The sequence below is a fragment of the Cyanistes caeruleus genome, chromosome 1 (genome assembly GCF_971803275.1).
Source record: "Cyanistes caeruleus chromosome 1, bCyaCae1.hap1.1, whole genome shotgun sequence".
Lineage (NCBI taxonomy): Eukaryota > Metazoa > Chordata > Aves > Passeriformes > Paridae > Cyanistes > Cyanistes caeruleus.
This window is the reverse complement of record NC_141701.1, coordinates 64,930,586-64,950,911: the sequence shown is the minus strand read 5'-3', so window position 1 is coordinate 64,950,911 and position 20,326 is coordinate 64,930,586. Positions and strand designations below refer to the sequence as shown.

At 37.1% G+C, this 20,326-nt stretch overlaps 1 protein-coding gene across 2 annotated transcripts in view; it reads left to right on the top strand.

Annotated features, from left to right (window-relative positions):
- LOC111925338 (poly(rC)-binding protein 3-like) overlaps positions 1-20,326 on the top strand; it is a 484,117-nt gene that overhangs the window by 35,772 nt on the left and 428,019 nt on the right. The window lies entirely within an intron of this gene.

Below are 20,326 nucleotides of genomic sequence, written 5' to 3'. Positions count from 1 at the left end.
TTGCCATTTTATTTTTATTTTTATTTTATTTTGTTGTTGCTGTTGTTGTTTGTCTTCCCTTTGCAGTGGCTTTGACTGGGTTAGCAAAACCTTGAAACCAGATTTTCTTAGCTGAGATGTGGCTTAAAAATAAGCATATCTAAATTGTCTGTTGGCTAAACTGTAATTCTGTTTTACACAGTTTTTCAGATTGTAATATTTACTCAGGTATAATTTTAGATAACCACCCAAACACAGTGGTAATTATAATAAGTACCTCCTTAGGAGTATCAGAGACATTTTCTCTTGTTTCTGTCAGTTAGAAAAATGCTATATATTTATTATCTAATAAACCAGTGTGACATCTAATAGGCCTTTAATGAAGATCTCCAAAAAGCATTTAAACTAGTCCTGGTCAGCCTGCTCTAGGTGGAGTTAGACGAGATGACCTCTAGGGGTCCTTTCCCACCTCAACCATTCTGTCAGTCTGTGATTCTGCAATGCTGCAATATAATTCCCTTTATTCAATGCTAAGCATGCCACCACTCTGCATCTAAAATGCTCTGACCTGCCAAAGTATTTATTGCATACTGTTGAAATATAAGGATGGTTTGATTTGGGTTCCTTAAATATTAAAACTACTGCATGATCTTATTTTAAATAGAGAACATAGATGGCTTTGCTTCCTAAGCATCTGATGCTGATCTCAATCACACCAGCATAGCTCAGGAGTAACAGACTAATTTCTAGGATTCCAATAACCTGTAAGCTGAAAGTTGGTAAAATATCTTGCCTGCTGTGCATATTTTTTCCTGTGTCATAACTAAAAAAAAAAAAAATTAGATATGTTTATTTTTCAGTAAATCATACAAGTCCCTGCGATTGGGATTTTTTTCAGATTTTCTGGGCTGCCTTCAAAGCGAGGAAAACTGGTGTCCTTTTTTAACCTCATTTGTGAGTCTCTTCTGTATAAAACAGAGTATGCCTATAATCTTGGGTGGTATTTTAGAGTTTTTAACTGGTTAAAAGTTAGTTTATGTCGAGCAGCTTTGCCTGTAAGAGAGCTTGATTGGTGTGAAGACCTGAGTATATCTGCACTTTAGATTTTAGTGATGTGCAGAGATACTAGAGTGAAATCTTTAAATATCTAGCTTCATCTAGATTCATCAATGCAGTCTTGTCACAAAAGCACAGAGCTCAGGGTCATAACTTCATTTTCAGAATATGTGGAATTTCTGCTGCTTAGTACAAATTCTTCTGATGCACAAAAAGCAAATTTAAAGCAAAAGTATAGCTGCACCGGATCTTGTTGTAGAAGTCTGTGTCACAACTGCTGACACCATTCCCTAAAGGGAGAGAAGCTGACAGCCATTCAAGGAACCTCTCCAAATACATTGATTTAAGATGAGATAGTCCTTTCCTGCAGCTCTCTGTGTCCATAGAATGGGGGAGTGGTCTACTCATAAATCTAGTCCTAGTGGTGATGTTTTTTGCTTTATAAATCAATCATTTGCTTCTTCAACAGGCCATGGAACTGCACCTAAGGGGGAAAATAAGACATTTTAGAGTGTGTTGTGAAAATCAGGAAACAAAAATATTTATGTTCTGGTCTTGTGAGTCAGAGTTTGATTTTGGCAGGAGGTCTCAGAATACTGTGGGTATGATGGCAGTATAGTAAGAGTGACTTTCAGCTGAGGAAAATTTAACTCTGGGTTGGTGGCTGAGAATCAGATGGAAGTGTTGGTTTTCACTTACCTTTTTATCACGAAAGCAATGCAAGGACACATTTTCCAGAGTGTGCCAAACTGAGCCCTCATTAGAGGGCAAAAGGAGAAAGATTCAGCACTAAAATATACTGGTCAGGACAGGAGTACAGAGAGGTGAGAGTATTTATAGAAGCCATAGATTATCATCCCTGGTCCATCTCAGAGTCTAGCCTTGTCACTAGAGGTAGCCATGCACTTCTGAACCCAGGCTGACAGTACAGCTTCAAGTCAGAAAGACAGCACTGTGCTTAACCTGCTGCTCTTTCTGCACAAGCCTTCCTAAAATAAGAGCTTCTCCAAATTGCCAAGGTATTTGGAGATAGCAGCTTTGTATCTGTAAGCCATCGATCTATATCAATATTCAGTGGGGCGACAAGTCCCTGATATTTCTGACATTTAGGTGTCCTATCACATTTATTCTGTGATTTTCTCCAGTCTTTGCTTCAAGTTTTGGATTCTTTATGCTTACTTTATAAATAATATTTACATTTTACTATGTCAGTTATTTCAAACCTCCAAGCTGAAGGTAGATTTCAGTCCAGACAACTTGACATCCCCGGATACAAAAGTTTTACTTTTCTTCTTCAGTACCAGCAGATGTGACTTGAAGTCCTGGCTTCAAATTTATAAGTTCAAAATATCTGATATCCAAAAATTTCCTCTGGGGCTTATTTTTCCACTTTCACTTTGTGGTTCTTTACATCAGCAACACGGGATTTTTCAGGCATCTGTGAGGCATAGTGGTACAAGCTGGATCCTAGTCCTATGGGAACAGAAGGAGAGTATTTTCTGTTTCCTAAGCTGCTCCCTTGACCAGGACTAAGACTTTTTTTTGTACATTCCTATCTCAAGCCTTTAAGGGAAATGAACTATCATATCTTTGGCAGCTGCATTAAAATAAGACTTTACTGTCTATTTGTCAGGTGAAGGGATTAGTTAAATGGGAGCAATAGAGAGCTCAGCCAACTCCTTGGATAAAAAGAGAGAGCTCTTCCTGACTTGAGTCAGCAGTGTTCCTCTTCACCCCATCGTCTCCTGTTTCTATCCCCTCTGTTTCAAGATAACATTTAAAGCAGTGCTACAGGGAAAGGCATGCCCTTGTTCCTTTTATTAAGTCAATACCTTTAGAAATGGTACTAGATTATCTGTGACATTCCAGGGTGATGTGAAACTGTAGTCATAAATGCTGTACCTCCAGATTTCCTATGGCAAAATGGTAGGATCTCAGTTGATTCAAGGTCCTAATTGTTTGTGTGTGACACTCAAATATTTTACTGGGATGTGAAGGTGAAATATCAGGCACTTTCAGTCTTGAGTGCTGTTGTAAACAGTACCTCTTGTGCTCACTGGCAATACACTGCAAGCACACTTCTCCTTCCTTACATTTTGAAATTACTTTAAAAACTATCCTGAAAATTCTATTCTGGCAGGTCAGAATTTGTGAGGACACTGGAAAAATAATTTCCTGACCAAGGAGGAGAAGAGGAGGAGCCTGAACTATCTCGGTCCTTCCAATAATTCCACATTTACTGAAATTGTAAGCTTAGGAATAGATGGATTTAGATATATTAGGATATTAGGACTTAAGATACATTGGAAAGTATTGGAGCATCAAGCTGGAACAAGCACTTAAGAGACCATGGAATTGCCGTGAGGATGGCTCCATTAATTCTTTTCACTTGGCAGCAACTCCTCTTGATGTGAGAGTATCCCAAGCATTTGTTGTTGAGAAAAGGAATGGAAAGGAGAGATCAGCTGTTGGACCAGGGCCCCTGACCATTAGAACAGAGCTGGATTTAATATGCTGAATACTATCAGAAGCCATTCCATTAGTGGATGGTTTTAGGGTTGGTTTTTTTTGCTGTATTCACTTTTTCTGGAAGTACATTACTCACAGTTGTACAGCGTATTCTAAATAAGCACAATGGCAAATTGGACTACTTCCACAGAAGATGGACTGAGGCATACATTTGTTTAAGAGCAGATGACTCTTCCTTTTTATTACTTTTCTTTTCATATTACTCCCTCTTTTACCTTTTCAGTGCCGTTTCCGTATGGGTTTAATCCTGTTCCATGTCCATCAGCCACTAGTGCTGCTTTAATGTGGATTGGCCATAGAAGATCCTCCCTGGAGTATGGTCCTAGCTCCCATAGCATGTACAACTAAAGCACCTTGCTTTCCCATGGCTTCTCTCCTTCACTCCTAATGTATTTACCCACCCTGCCTACATTTCTGAATGAGCATTACCACTGGTTTTATTAATGTTATCCCTGAACAGTGACTGGATTTAGAGATATAAAGTATTGAAAATTGACTCTTAAAAGAACAGGAGCTGGAAACCAATGGGAAACCCTTGCTGAGAGTGGTGTGTTCTTCTTAAGAGCTGTCATGCAGCACTATTTAATGATTTTAAATTATCTGAATATCAAAAAGAAAAATTATATACTACTAATAACATAATGTTATATCTTAATAATAATAATATAATAATGTGTTTACGTGATCTTCAGAATTTTTTTTCCTCCCTCAAGTAATTAATTTCTACTACTAAATTGTTTTGGTAACTTTGCAACACATACTTTATTTGTCAGTCTTACTTTGTGAATAAAACAGTAAGACTTCAGCTTGAATATTTTTTCTAATCTTATGAAAACAAAGCATTTGTTTTTACTTTTATGTTCATCTACAGAATGCTATATAATATTTCCTCAGTATTCATATTGAACTTGTCAGATGTGCATGTGCACTGTCAAAATCACTGTAGAATGTTAAATAAATTGTGATATCTGTGAGCAGCCTAGAATGACAAAAAAGGATGACTCTGTGGACAGTAAATGTAATGGCATGATGGACAGCCAAGGAAACATGCGAAATAACTTTCAAACATGCCTCTTTTTCCTCCTGCTTCACGTCATGCACTCCTAGCTGTCAAAATGAGCTTGTGAATTTTAGGTATTGCATATTTGTGAACGTGTAAAATACAGATAAAATAGCTTCCACTTAGGAAGGAGTTATTCCTTTCAAAACTTTTATACTTTAAGGGAAGGAAAAATATTTTAGAAAGCATTGCTTATGTAAAGATGCACACTTACTCAGGATCACCATAGCCTGGGGTGGATGTGTGTAGCCAGTTTACATGTTCACTGTGGGGCTCTCAGCAAAAGGTCCCCTGGAGGCCCTGAGACAAAAAAGCAGCTGGTCCCATCCTTCAGCAGTTCTCTAATTGTGGAGTTAACTGGAGTTAACAGGAGTTAATTCATATGGATTAGTCTCACATGCATAAGTAGGGTAATGTCCATCAAGAAAATAAACAGGGAATTCTGAAAGTTACATTCAACAGGAAGCTTTAATTCAAAATTTTCACAAATTTTTCACAAATTTTAATTCAGCAATTCACAAATTCACATGTTGTGGTCCAAATCCAATGAGAAAACTGTTTGTACAGTTTATGCTTCTAGTAGAGTTTGCCTTAGAGGGGAAAGCTAAAACGAAAGCAATTCTAGCAGGTGTTTCTTATAAGGGTGTTTACTACTAAACTAAACAAATCAAAAGTGTATTTTAGCAGCTACTGTATTAATGTTGCTTAATATATGAACCACATTCTGGTTAATGTTATTACTAGACAGGATTTTTCTGTTACCAAAATATTTAGTGGAATTTGTAACCTATTGCATTTCCTTATTGTAAAAATTATCACATACCTACAATAGGTGACAATACTGGTTATTCATATTTGCATTTGTTTAACCTCCCCTAAGTTGTATGTAGTACATCTGTTAACTACACTGGGGACATGGTTCTCTGTTGTTCATTTTTCTAAAATAAATTTTGAAATACTGTCACAAGGAATGAGATGGGTAAATTCCATTCTATTAATGCAAGAGAAATGATCATTTAATCTTGTAAAACTCCAACTCATATTGTTCCATGGAAACAAAATCTTACCAAGGGCTAGGAATTTTAAAATTTTAATACAAAAGAAAGTTAACTTCTCCCCCCTGCTTTTTTTTTTTGGGGGGGGGGGGCAGTATATGGAGTGGAGGGGTGGGAGAGGAGAAAGATGAGCGGGGCTTGGTTATATCTGACTATAGTATGTTCTCATTGCAAACAAAAGACAGGCAAAAGACTGATGTTGGAGAGATAAAAGTAAAATAAATTACTTTCAGTCTGAAGTTCTGATCTCATAAAGCAGAGGTAGGAACATTTTCTCCTTTTAAATATGCTGAGTGAATAACTGGAGGCTAATAGTAATAATTATTAAAATAAAATTCCATTGTATTCTCACCACTGTAATCATTACACTCTTACAGATGAAATCCCAGACACTGAAGTCAATCACTAAATGCTTTGAATAGGGCAAAATTATTCCCAGAGAGTAGTTTGATCTCTAGCACCACTTTCTTCTCTGATACAGTATCTGGATCAAATTATTACTTATAATGTCTAGATAATGCTATGAAAACCTATGCTAATGCTATGAAAGGTTTCAAACAGCACTATGTGTACTTAGTAACCAAGAATGTGGCCTTCAGCATTTTTGCATGAATGGTAGAAGGCCGATATTTTCAGACAGATATTGATCAGACAGAATATGGGTCATACTTGTGTGAGGCTGTGGAAGAATTGTCTCCACCAGTCAAAGCCTCATGCAGCAGACTGTTTGTTAAGGTTACACTAAGCTGATTTTTTATTTTCTTTTGTGAAAAATGACTCCTGCTGTCACAGGGTCAGGTCCTTTGCAGTGCCATCTGCAATATATTCAGCATTCCTTGTAGTTACTGAAAGGTCTTTCTCTGCCCATTGCACCTAAGGAAATAAAAAAGCCTTTTGAGTTAAAGCATGACTTGGGAACCTCTGTGTGAAATATTTACATTTGATTCACTCAGCTCATGAATTACAGTTCTTGTTTTATCTTTTGCCTATAAGACTTTTCATATGCATAACAGAGCTCCAACGTTGTGGAACAGAAGATAGATGACATATAGGAAAAAAAATTGTAATTTTATATATACCAGAAGGCAAGAGAAGATTTGACTTGGAGATGTTCTCAATCAGATCTGAAGAGCAAAGTAAATGCGGAGGATCCGCAGTATAAAAAAAGTAATGAATAGCAAATTAAACAGTTGTCATAAAGCAATGTTTAAGCTCTTCTTCTGGCTGAAATAGGATTGTGTGGCTCAGTAAATGAAAATGCAGAATAATATCATTAATTTAGATGCCATTTTTCAAATTTCTATCACAGTTATTGCTTTACGTTGCTCAGTCTGTGCTTACAAGTTTGCTCAAATTCAGCCACCTTACAGACAGGCAGTAGGCAACAGTTTCAAAGCATACTGCAAAACAGTGGGAAGGAGGAGGAATTTTGCCAAAGATATTGACATAAACCTCTCAAGAAAAACGATGCAGAGCTAGCAAGGAATGCTGTTTTTAATACATATGGATGCATTCACACATGGGCAGGTTCTGTGTAATCTATTTCATCTGTAGTAAGCTGGTAGGATGAAAAGCTATGATTTTACTGATTCTAGGCTTCTCAGTCCTGGTGCATACAGCCCTTACATCTTCCTTCTGGTGAAGCAGAGGCTTTAGAGAAAACTACTTTTAGGGCAAAGGGATTTTTAAAGGTTGGGAATATGTAACCTGGAAGGCTTGAATTTTTAGGTGAAACTGTTATGACTGGATATAGAAGAATAACCTGCTGACAAAAACAGTGTTTGAAGCCTGGCAGTTCAAAAGTACCACAGTGCTTGTCATTTTTTTCAAAATGTGGGGCTATATCCAAGTGTCGAGTTTAACTGCAGTCATGATATATTATCAGTAAGGAAGTAGATGATGGGTTTTTCACTCAAGGTCTTGAGCAGTTAATAAACTGGTAAGTTGGTCTTGTAGTGCATTCTCATGTACTTGTTTTAAACTTGTAGATACCTAATTATTTTTTGTTTTTTCAATTGGAAATGATTATGACTTTTGTTCACCTCTTTTTCACTTTTACTGTATCTCTTATCAGAGAGGAGCAAGGTAATAAAAGAAAGCATAAACAAAGAAGCATCCACTGACATTTCATTTTTTCAGTCATTCAACTGAAATCTAATAATCTAAGAATATTGTCTATACCCTTTCTAAACAAGTTACTTTCATTGAATAAGGAATTTAAAATTATTTTTTCCCAAGTCCTGTCCACTGTTCTTCCATGGCTCACTGTGGGGCTGGCCTTAGTGCCACAAAAACTCCAGAAATATCTTCCTTCCTTTCCTATATTAGGTCATTAAAGACCAAAACACTGAGATGAGACTTGCTAGTGGTTTTCCTCCCCCTGGATTTGGTATGATGATGGCATACACATTATGGAAATAACAGGCTGCCTTAATACATAGCTTGGCATTTTGCCATGGAAATGGCCATAGATCAAATTTGCTGAATATTTGTATTGGCTTGTGGTGGTGGCAGAGGGTATTGGTATAATTTTGAGCAAGCAAAGGCAGAATGTCTAATTCATTTTGTCGGGTTTACTTTAATCTTAGTAGGTTCAGTATAACAGTGATTGTTGGAAGTTACTTCACTGTGCATTTTAACATATGAATCTGTTTTCGGAGTCGAATAATCACATTTCATATGGATACTCCACCAAACTGAGAATGCATGTAGTCCTGACCTTCAGGTCCATACAAAAGCCTTCACCATCTTTCTGGGGATTGAGAACTCTCATTGTGTTGTAAATTATGGTGGTTTTAAGGAATTGCCACTAACTAGGCAATTCCAGGCGTTATTTTTTTAAGATCATTTACCTCTTTAAATGTGATATAGATAAGTTTAAAGACTTGACTAGAAAATATAATGTGTGTGAAAAATGACAATTTTCCTACATTATCAGAACAAATAAAACCATAAAACTTGTTTTCCTTGGCCTGACTAAAAGCCTCATAAGGGAAGTATTGCATTCATATTTGAGAGTGGTAGGTGCAATGTCTTAATTGGGTCACCATTCTTTGGTCACCATTCTTCTTTGGCAAGAACATCTGTACTTTTGGAGGTGTCGAAGAAATATTTCCTATTGCTTAATGATGGACAGCTTAATCACTTCATATTTCTCCCTGTTTTCAAGTGTTCATTCATGTATCATTAGAGATGAGTTATGAACAGGATAAATTGGATCATTTAGTTATATTTCCACTTTATATATTGCCTGTTTTAAAAGAGCTTGTTGTAATAATTATATTTCACAGAATATTCAGATATTGACAACGACAATTTAGTCTATTTCTGCTATAGCTATGTTACTCTAAGGATCAGAAGTCAGATGAAATTCAAGGTATTCCTCTCTCTCTAAATACTCATGGAATACAAAGTGATCATCAAGTGATTTTTAACCATTTGAATTTTCCCTGTCTTTGTTGTCTTGCAGTGAATAAGACAAATTGGAAAAAATCTTAGAAATGTTGAGTTTTTCCCCACTTATTTAAAAATAAGAAATGTTGGAAAGACCTGTTCTGATTCTTATTTTAGAATACTCCCTGGAAATCTTAAAAATGAATATCGCAAGTTCTCACACTTAAGCTGAGACAAAAGTGTTACCAAAAAAATCTCTTGTTCAAACTGTCAGTCACTGTAGTTGCAGAAGTTTTTAAAGAAAACAAAGATTTTTTTTTCCATCTAACAGGAACAACAAATTCTTTTATTTACCCAGCTTTTCTTTCCTGTTTTCTATGCTGGTCTTTTTTTTGATGAGTTACCTTGTCATTAGTTTACTAAGGTAAACAATATTAGAGTTTTAAGTGTAAAAAAGTAGGAAAGTAAAGCTCATTCTTCCAAAAAAAAAGGAAAAAAAATCCTTTATTTACCTCCTTTATTTGTTGCACAAGGCAAAGAAACAGGAAAAAATGCCAGTCTGGTTCCATGTTCTTTGCTCACACCCTTTTACAGATAGGTATCCAGAATTACTTTGAATCCTATTCAAAAGTTTTTGCAGAAAGCTTCCCTGCCCTCCTTGCCCACACAGCCTTTTCATAGTTTAATATCTGAAAGTGTGATGGATTTGGATTTATCATTTGCTTTTTGCCTCCCGGGTAGTGGACACTGCATATTGGTTATGAACTGCACTTCACTGTACTGGTATCAAATAGAGCACAAGGAACTGTCATGATTTGTTCAAAATTACTTACTTAATAATTCATACAGGATGAAATTTATACTGGATAAATGAGTGGATGTTAATGCTGTAGATATTAACACAGACTACTATTATCCTTTCTATTTTAGGGCTTTAAAGTTGATAAGGGAACAGTTAGCAAACAATTTTACGTTGAAAGCAAGAGAGAGTATCTCTAATAAATGATAATTTGTGTCTTCTGCTTACAGATTTGAGGCAGGTAGTGCATAGTCTATTTGACCTGTTTTTGCTAAAATGAGGAAAAGATAAAGCTGAAAATAATAGCTTCATAGTGTTCATTGCCCGAGGATCAATTTAGATTTATGCAACATGGCATGTATTTCATAAGATTAACTTATTTTTCTTAGTATCAGAATTAGCTTTTTACCTAGCCACAGTTAGTTTCATCTCTGTAAATAAATCCAGCTCTATAACATGTTTTTCTACCTTTTCCCTTATTATCCTGCAGCTTCAGTTGGATGGATACCAACGAGTTTTTCTCACATACTTTGATCTTGCAGCAGTTTACTCAGATTTTGTGTCCTTTGCTCATCATTTTCCCGTGTTGTTCATCTTTCAATGGCTCCTTCTTTATGTTTTTCTTTTTAAATAGCGTGACTCATCTGTACTTGTCACACCAGTTTACTGAGAATGACATTTTATCTTTAGAGAAAATAAGGCTTAGAGAAGTTGTGTGATGCAGAGGTCAAAGGCAGCAAGAGATTTCAGGTCTTAATTTGCACACACTGCCTGCCCACTCATTCTGCTTAGATACTATATGGTAACCTTACAACAACAGTGAAAATCGGGGGGGGAGAGGAAGATTCAGGAAGTAAAATCCTCTAACCAAGAACTGGATGTTCTGTGATAAAATGGTATGCTATAGAGTAGAGAAATTAGGAAGAGGTGCACCCTCCCTTAACCTTTAATGGTTTGCAAAAGATTCAGTGGAGATGCAGAATCAGGGTGGAAGGATGGGGTCAGATTAGTTTGAGATGAAAGTGGTGTCAGCATACATAGAATTTTTTACTTAAAATTATGGACTGATGACATTAATGGTGGCTAGTTGTAGCACAGCCAGTGTGTTGTGGGTTTTTTCTCACAACAGAGTGGTAAAGCACCTCAGGTAGAAGTGACCACAACCTCTATGGTACCATACTGTGTGGTGATTTAAGGTGCAAGCAAGAGTCCTGCAGGAAATGCCATCAGATCACCAGTCACTATCTTCATTTGGCTGATACTGGAACCAGAGGCATTTTCCCATTCCCTGAAAAGCAACCAATTGCTGTCTGAGTCCAAATAGTCTTAATTATTTAGGGTTGTGTTGTAGCAGAAAAAAAGACTATGTGTGTCAGAATATACTTATGGATGCTGTCTACATCTTTCAAGGAAATTTTTTCTTCATTAAATTAGCTATGTCTTGTCATTAGTTCAGCATCTACCAGCAAATCCAAAGTCTATGTAGAAGAAGAAGTAATCTGTAGCTGGAATATGTAGAAGAACTTTGGAACTACACTGGATTTTATGTTTTCATGCTTGTAATACTGGAATGATTCCTTTTGTGTGCTGAATTTATTTACAACTTGAGTCTAAAGCACAGTATTGCTCATTTGGGTATTTTGAGACAGCCACTCACTAAATATTATGAGGTAGCTAGAGATGGGATTTATGGTTCCCATTCAATCTGTTGGCCCAATACATTTTTTCAGAGCCCTTCAAGTTATGCAATCTCCATGTAATATGCCATTTTATTCCATTGCAGACAGACAAAGAGAAATAGTATAATTCTAAGAGAGTGTTTGAGGTATCCTACATTTTTATGAAAAGATTTTTTTTTTTATATATACATTACACTTATTTTATGTCCCATGGTGGACCTTTTAGACTCATCAAGAGTTGCAAGTGTGACTTCCATGGATCTTAACAAATAATATACTGCAGCCAGAACTTCACAAAATCATTATTCAACACTTTTCAGAATGCAGAAAAGTGTCTCTGTTTCACTCAAAGTCTAATGGTATTGCATAATTTTGAGACACTGATAGGGATGTATTGAGCTTTTGAAAGCCTATTGCTAGTAGGCAATTTATTACTCAATGAATCCCCCCACCAGTGATCAGATAGCAAATGGAAAGTGCTCCAGACATGAAGTAACAACATGTGCTTTCATTGTTATCTCAATGTTTGCATTTAAAAGATCAATCAAAATATTTATTATCATGATATCTACAAAAGAATATTCAGATTGATCCTGGATCATTGAAAAATAATGTATTTTGCATCAGGCTTCAAAACAGTCTTTGGCTGTGGGCTAGTTTTCCCCCTAGTTTTATTTTCAGGCCAACAGTGTCCTTGTTTGGGGTTTTTTCTATATCTAGTAATTTTTTCTACATCTATTTTTAATGAATATTGAACTTCTTTCTCAGCAATAAAAATCTGAAATTTGTCCTTTATGTATTCCTTCTAGACAAACACTTCTTTGCATAGTTGCAGCTCTGTGCAGCTTATCTTCTGTGCCAGCTGCCCTAGCTGTGGGGTCAACTCATATGTTGTTTCAGCAACTGTACAGTCAAGACAGAGCTGGAGCCTGGAGCTGCTCTATAAAGATGTGTGTGACTCCTCTGTGGAGACAAATGATATTGAAATCATGGCACTGTACTCCCGGAGTTGGCATTTGGTTTCTATATATTGATAAGAAGATAGGTTGAATTGATTCCTTTCTCCCCTACTAACCTTGAGCTCACCATTTCATTAACAGAAATACTACACAGCTTACAATTAATTAAATGTTAAATCTTGAATTTCATTAGCCCTTGTTTGCATTGGCAACCTTAACCCACATAAAATCGAGAGCACAAATGGAAAGATCTATTTGTTGTCCAGTTCTTTCATTAGGACATGGTTACATTTGGCATTAATCTGTTTTCTGCATTGTGTCTCATCTTGCAGCAGGTAGCCCAGGAACAGAAAAGCTGGAGTCTAAAATTGCATTCAGCTGTTAATAGGTACTTTATATCTTAGCCTACAGCTAAGATTGCTTCTGTGTGAGAAGTGTTGGAACTGCACTTGCCACTAAATTACTATGGATGTTTCTCATGCACTGTAAAGAAGAACATGTAAGTCTGTACTACCTTTTGAAAGTTGTCCTGAGTCAGCATACGGTATTGCCAAATTATTTGCTGCTTCAGACAAGGTCTTAGATATTTCCTGAGGAATATTTCCTCCAGAGAGGGCAGAATCCAGAATATGCATGGACTTGAAGAGTAGAACATCTACAACATTTCTTTCATTATGCTACAGTCTGCCTGTGGGGTGGATTTTGGACAACTAATGACATCCTTGCTACTTCTGAGACATAAATTCAGACAGTAACTGAAGGATAGTGACTTCTTCCCAATGATTTCCCAATGACTGGGGATGGAGTCTGACACGGAGGCTCTCTCATACCAGTATGTGAAAGTTTTGCAGACACAAGAGAGGTGTTGCCAGATTGTCAAACACAAAAAGCAGTGCATGATATTTACTTGCACACTAATGATAATTTTAGATGCTTAATATAACAGGTTTCTAACATTTTTAGCTCTCCTCTTCTTGTAAATATTCATTCCTTAGACAACTGAGAGGGCACCTCATCAACACCTATAAATGTCTGAAGAGAGGGTGACAGTAAAATGCCTCCAGGCTCTTCTCAGCAGTGCTGAACAATAGCAGAAGAGGCAATAGGCACAAAATGATGCCCAGGAAGTTCCACCTGAATATAAGGAAAAACTGTGCAGGTGACTGGGAACAGGGTGCCCAGAGAGGCTGTGGGATCTCCCTCACTGGAGATATATACTCAAGAAGTGCCTCGACACAATCCTGTGCCATGTGCTCTAGGATGACCCTGCTTGAGCAGAGAGGTTGATGACCCACTGTGAACCCTTCCCACCTTACCCATTCTGTGATTCCATGTTTTTTAAGACACCTCTTCATTCTAAATGAATTCTCATGAATAAGAGCTAAGTAAAGAAGTGAAATTTTTAAAAAAGCAGGCCATGGTTTCATCATGAACAAACAAAAAAGACTTAGATATTTGGGACATGCTGTATTGCCAGACCTTTAAGAAGGGTGGACGTGGGTTTTACAAGGCTTCCCAAGATACATGAGCACACCACATCTTGAAAGTTGTAGAGAGATGATAGACCTTGTATAGAATAGATCTCGTATAGGATATAATTTGGTTTCCTCATATCCTACAGGCACTTGCTTTCAGGATGCCATTTATTTGCTAGGCAATAGTAAAGGACATAAGGGTTCAAATTCTTTCCTTGGAAAGAAGAGCTACTCATGTCTGGATAGTAACAGTCTTTTATTTCATTAGGACGAACCAAGTATCCTAGTGTCTTATCATTTAATTTGCTGGAGTTTTCAACATTCCATTAAAAGTAGTGCCAGTAACAATGGGAACAAAAAAAACAAAAACAAAACAGGGATGAGACAAAAGAACCCCATTGATAAAAAATGCAAGAGGAAGTAAATCTTTATTCTCCTTGTGTTACAACTCACTGAGTCACTGGGCTTGAAATGAGATCCCTGGATTTGCACTTCACTCTTGTGTCTTGTTCAGTTGAGATGTAAAAGCTTCCCCATCCTGAGTTAATTAAAGAACTGCCATTAATGCAAATTTGTTCGAAATTTTCTTTCATGCTGCATGCAGAGGGAAGAAAATGTTGGCAGATTTGAGTGGCAGAAGTCTGTGCATGCATCTGCATGCTTCTTCAGGGTCCTAAGTGATCTTTGAAATCCATCTCTTTTATATATGTGGAACTCAACATCATTCCTGAGATTCAGGTCTCCCATGGAGTACTAATTTCAGTGAGGTCCTGGACTGCAAATCCATAAAAGCTGTTTCTTTTCAGACAGGACATGTAAGGTCAACTGCAAAAGATGCAGTTTGCAATAGTTTGCTACTAGTTTCACTTGTCCCCTGTGCAAGCACTTCCAAAACTACCTTGGAACTTTCCTAGACTGTATGAGTGGTTTTCCTGCCAGCCATTTCTCACTCCTAATATAATTCTCTCATGCTCTGTATAAGACCACCAAGACAGGATTTTCCTGCTGCCCCACAATGTGTATTCCTATGTGGATATTTGTTGACTCCAGCTCCATGAAAAAGTGTGGTGACCTTACCGGCCCCAGGGTCTTCGGTCAGTTAGGGTTTCATTTTACAAGATATGTCCAGCTGTTTACCAAGATGAGTTTACCTTACGCTATCAGAAAATAATGTGAGATCCAAACTGTGGATTTGGATCAGACCTCTGTTTGAAAACCAGACCCTTTTTCATTCTCAAGCTTAAATGGAAGGAAAGAGATTAAGTGCTGTCACCCAGATGAGGATACAACTGCTACACGTCTTTGACAACCGGACTACTTTTTCTTCCATCCTCCACTGTGTTGCTTTCTAGGGTTCCTCTCCTGGATATATTGTGGGCATTATTTGTGTTCACTGTGGGATATAAACTGCAAGCACACAGCAAACTGTAGTGACCCAGATCGTTTTTCTATGCAAGTCAGCGTCCCATTCAGGATTATCTCAATGTAAATATGATGTGTCATCTGATCAGAATAATGAAGACTTTGAAGATTCATTTATCTATCAAGTGTTGATAGAAAACCTACACCAGATCGAGATTTTTCATCATTTACATTTTAAAGTACTCTCTCAGAAAGATTATACTGCATCAAAAGATTTGCACTTAAGACATCATTTGATTAAAGTAATGCTGCACAAAATCTTTGATTTAAAATCAAATTAGAAAAGGAAGCCATATTTTTTCTCTAAACAAAAGTGAAAGGTATCAATTTGTAGACAGCCTTCCAGATATCAAACTTCTGGTCATGTTGGCAAAATGCTGGGGAGAGGATGCTTTACTTATTGCACCTAGATTACAGGCTTGTAAAAATGTTGTAGTGAAGGTTAATGGTTTGATAACTCAAAATGTTAACCTTTGTGCTGCTGTTTCTGGGCTGGACGTGCACCATCCATGCTTCCTGTTAGCACTGAGAGCTCTGGAACACCTCCTCATCACTAGAAGAGCACTACATTTTCATTTCTTCAGTTTAACCTCTGATCAATGTCATAGCTGCCCTCAGCCCTTGAAAACGCATTCTGTAACTAAGAAAAATAATAATTCTGAGATGAAATATGAACAGGCAAGCACTTTTCTCCTCTCAGAATAGGGAAGTAGGTTTCAGTGGGTGTACAGTGGCTGTAATGAAAGCAGAGTGAAACCCTTTGTTTGACAACTTGAATGAAAGTGTCCTTCACACAGTCACACCCTCAGAAGCATGAACTTGCTTTGGACTCCAGGAGCATGAACTCTTCTGTAAAGTGGACCTGTGAGATCTGACACAGTTCTTTCTGTCTCTAGCATAGAGATACCCAGACCATGGAAAGGCAATTATGACTATAACTGGTTCCCTTGCTAACCTTCTTACTAGGACTTGTGAACATCCTGTGGTCTACAGGGTCTGAAATCTCCCTTGTGCTCAGAGATGGGAGCTGGACTCCCCTTGGTTTGGTGTGGTCTGATTCTCTGGTATCTGGCCCATCTGTGGTAACAAAAGGTATAATTAGAAAGAATTTATCATTATTTTGCATAGATAAATAGTACATTGTTTACTAACTGATGGCAAAAGGCATAAATGAAACAGATCCAGTTCCTGCTGGATTTGGACTGGTCATAGAGGTGGAACAATCTTCATGTGTGAAGTATGGGTAAAAAGGGGATGAGACAAAATGAAAGCCAAGTTTTCTTCACTGAGAATTTTGTACCAGCTTAGTTCTTGATCATTGCACTCATAAGCAAGAAAAATAAGGACAGTAAATTATTGTATTAGAGCAAGTGAGTAGAATATAATGCTTTAAGTATTGAATTATTTAAAAGAAAGTAGAAGATGAACTATGATGCTTTTTATTTTCCTTTTGGAATCAAAAATCAAAATATTCCCCGATCCACTAAATTAAACAAGCATATTTATGTTTTGTTCCTTGTATTTTTATGAGTGGCATTAACTACATGAGCATTGAACCACTTTGGAAATTGACAGAAAAAAATACTGAGTGACAAATGCCTTTATTCCTGCTGAAATGAGCCAAAAAGAAAATAGTTCTTAGATGATAATGTAGAAATCTTGCAGTGCTATCTTACCAATAGGATGTAATATCCCAAAAATGGTAAGTATTTTAACAAAAAAGAAAAGCTTTTCGTTATTATCCTTTGGCTAATTTTTTTCTTTTCAATAATCTCAGTTGTTCCAGTAATTCTCAGCAGTGCAATATCCAGCAGTACCTTTCTGTTAAGACAGATGGCTGCTGTAGGTTTCTCTGCAACGTAGCTTAAAGATGCTGACTAATTTTGCAACACAGTATTTGTTTCATGTTGCAACAAAAAAAAGGTAAATATCTTTCTAATGTGATCCCCTCATCTGGGCCACTGAGACTAATCAAATCATATTATAAAAACACTTTTTTTTCCCCTTTTGCCTTTCTCTGTACAGCAGTTGGCTATCTATGATGCTTATACATTGCACAGAAATTTTTGTCTTGGAAAAATCACTGTGTAATTTCATTGGAATATCTCTATTTTCCTCATCAGGCTTGTCTTTCCTTCTATCTAACAAAAAAATAACACATGTATATGCACATGGCCTGGCTTATGTTTATAGTATTTTCTATTGAGTTCTTTCTTCACTGAATGTGAGTAAATAGTATTTAGTGTCACATAAACATGAAAAAAAAGATCAGGACCACATAACCTGTTAAAAAAATCAGGAAAAGGCTGGATGAGTGAAGAAAAGAAGATGGTAAGAGCTTAAGACTAATTGATGTTGTCAGTGGCTGAGTGTATTTGGCAGAGTCTGGGAGATATTTCAGTCGGTATAAATTTGATATGTCCTGTCAGCTTGGTTGGCTCCCCTTGTTATTCTTTTTTTTACTTTCTGAGGAGTCATAATTTCATGGTTATCTGTGCCAGCACCAAACTGTACTATGTTCAAGCAAATACATTTCCTTCAAAAGTTAGTAGAGAGCAAAGTGCAACTGATTTGTCAATACTTACTCAAGTCCTTGACAGCAGGTCATGTCTTCCTCAAGCCAGGGGGCTTTTCCTCTTGTTGGAGGGTACCATCACAAACTGTTAGATACAATTGGTCCAGCTGTAGGTTTTAGTGCCTAAAATGACAAATCAGATAAGGTCAGAAGTGGATCAAGCCCTTCTGTATCTCGCTCCATCGGTGTAAAAGGTTATAGCATCCTGTGGGCTGTGCCATCCATCCTCCAGCGGACAAGGGCCCTGGAGCAGAAATAACAGAAGAGAGCATGTATCAGCTTCTTGACCACAAATCATAGCCCTGCACAACTACTTCAACTGCCTCTGCATTCATATTCCAGGCTGTCAGCTAGAGCCTCTAAGGAACAGCCAGTTTGCTACGGGAAGATTAACATCCAGGAAAGTGGGAAAAGAGAGGGTTCAACCAGTTGACGGTTGCATCTTAAATCTCTGTTGTTCAAATCTTCTTGAGACTTTGGTAGAAGACTAAAGACTAAAATAAGCATGCTGCTGAAATTTAGTTGTATGATTGATGTCTTGTTTCCTTTTTTTTCCCCTTCCCTATTTGTAGATTTTTTTTTGCTTCTGCACAGTAAAGGCTGACTAACAGTTTTTGGGTTATCATGGCTTCTGCTTGTTTGGAAAGAAAATTCAATGCCACAAGAATCTTTTGTGTTTTCTTCAGAAATAGCTAGAGGAGTACCATCTTCTTTAAGGCTGAAAAATACACCCATCAGGGATAAATAAGTTGTAATATCTATCCAGAGAATAATTCCCACAAGCTTGAAAAGTGCATAATAAAGCAACTTTAACAGATCTTTTACAATAGAAAATGTATGTGTCCATCATGCTTTAAGAGGGGAGAATTTATATAGTAATGCTGAATACAGTGACAATGAACACCTATTTTCTCCCACTACCTGCCAGTCCAAATATTGTATCCAGCACATACATGGTACTGAGCAGCAGTTTTTTTACAAAACATCTGATGTTAATGATACAATATAGCTTTTCTTCAATATTTCCTTAAATCTTTATCTTACCTGTATGGCATTACTCAATAAATGTATGAGGATTTGAAGATCCATTCTGAAAGTCTTTTGTTAGCCTTCAGTTTCACTGAATTATCCTGCTTGAGCGAAATGGTAATGCAATGATGTTTTCACCAAAGTTCACCAAAAACAGGTTTGGTTTTTTTTTTCTTTTATCATTTTGCAAATACGACCATGCTGATCTTTGTTCCTGCGTAGTGACATCATGACAAGATTTGTGAAAATGCTGTTTCTAAAATACTGCCAAGCTTTGTGACTGAAAAGCTTACGGGCCATATATTCTGCCTTGAGTGAACTCAGAATCTTCAATGGAAAAATTAGTAGATCCCTCGCATGTAATTATAGAAAGGTTCCTCTAAAGAATATGTTCAGATGGGATTTTTCAAGTAGTCTAAAGGAATGAAGTGCCTTGTTGATTTATCTGTATAAAATTGTATTGTCAATCAGTATTTTCATCTCCACAGCTGTTAGAGAAGAGAGTGAAGCTCCCTTTTGATGCATAAATGCCCTGTAACTTAAATCACAGTTTGTTGGAACACATATGTCAGGCAGGCATGGCTGATCAAATTACTGGGCATACTGGCTCTGTGTGCATTTTGCCTTTTAAAACAAGAACTATGGCCTCTCCTTTTCTATTGCATTTGCAGGGTGAAAGGTGAAGGCTCTAAGAGAAAACCTCTCTTGGAGTTCAGGAGCCCTTGCATTTGGCATAAGATGCTTTTCACTCTGCTAATATTGTTTTTAATAGAATACAAGTCACTATTACCTTGTGTGTGCTGGATTAGTAAGGCAGCCCTGCATAGATAGCCCTGTCAAAACAATCTCTTCTATGTGATTCTCTTATTTCAGTCCCCTCTCTGTTTGTTCTGATGTTGCCAAGACAGAAATGATGACAATTATGGGGGAGTAGGAAAGGGTAGGTGGAAAAGTAGATAGAAGATTGCAAAAAAAACCCAACAAACAGTGATCCTGAGATGTTTATATAGTAGAAAAATATATTTAGTCCTGAAATTATTTAAGCCACCCTGTAAAGCTCAATTTAAAATGCCTCATTTAAGTTAATGGGCAATATTTGGATGTTTGGCTGGTGTTCTGTCTCTTCACTGTCCTGTTCCTCTCTTCTTCTCCCCCTCCTACTCATTTCATTACTGACTGATTGTCTGAAGGTCTTTCAAGTTAGTAGGTGTGGGTGAAACTAGCACCGACAAGCGCATGTAACTGGCCTTTTCATTTTTGCTTCTGAGTGCATGTGGATTAGCTGTCACTCTTTCTGGTATAAATACCACTGGCAC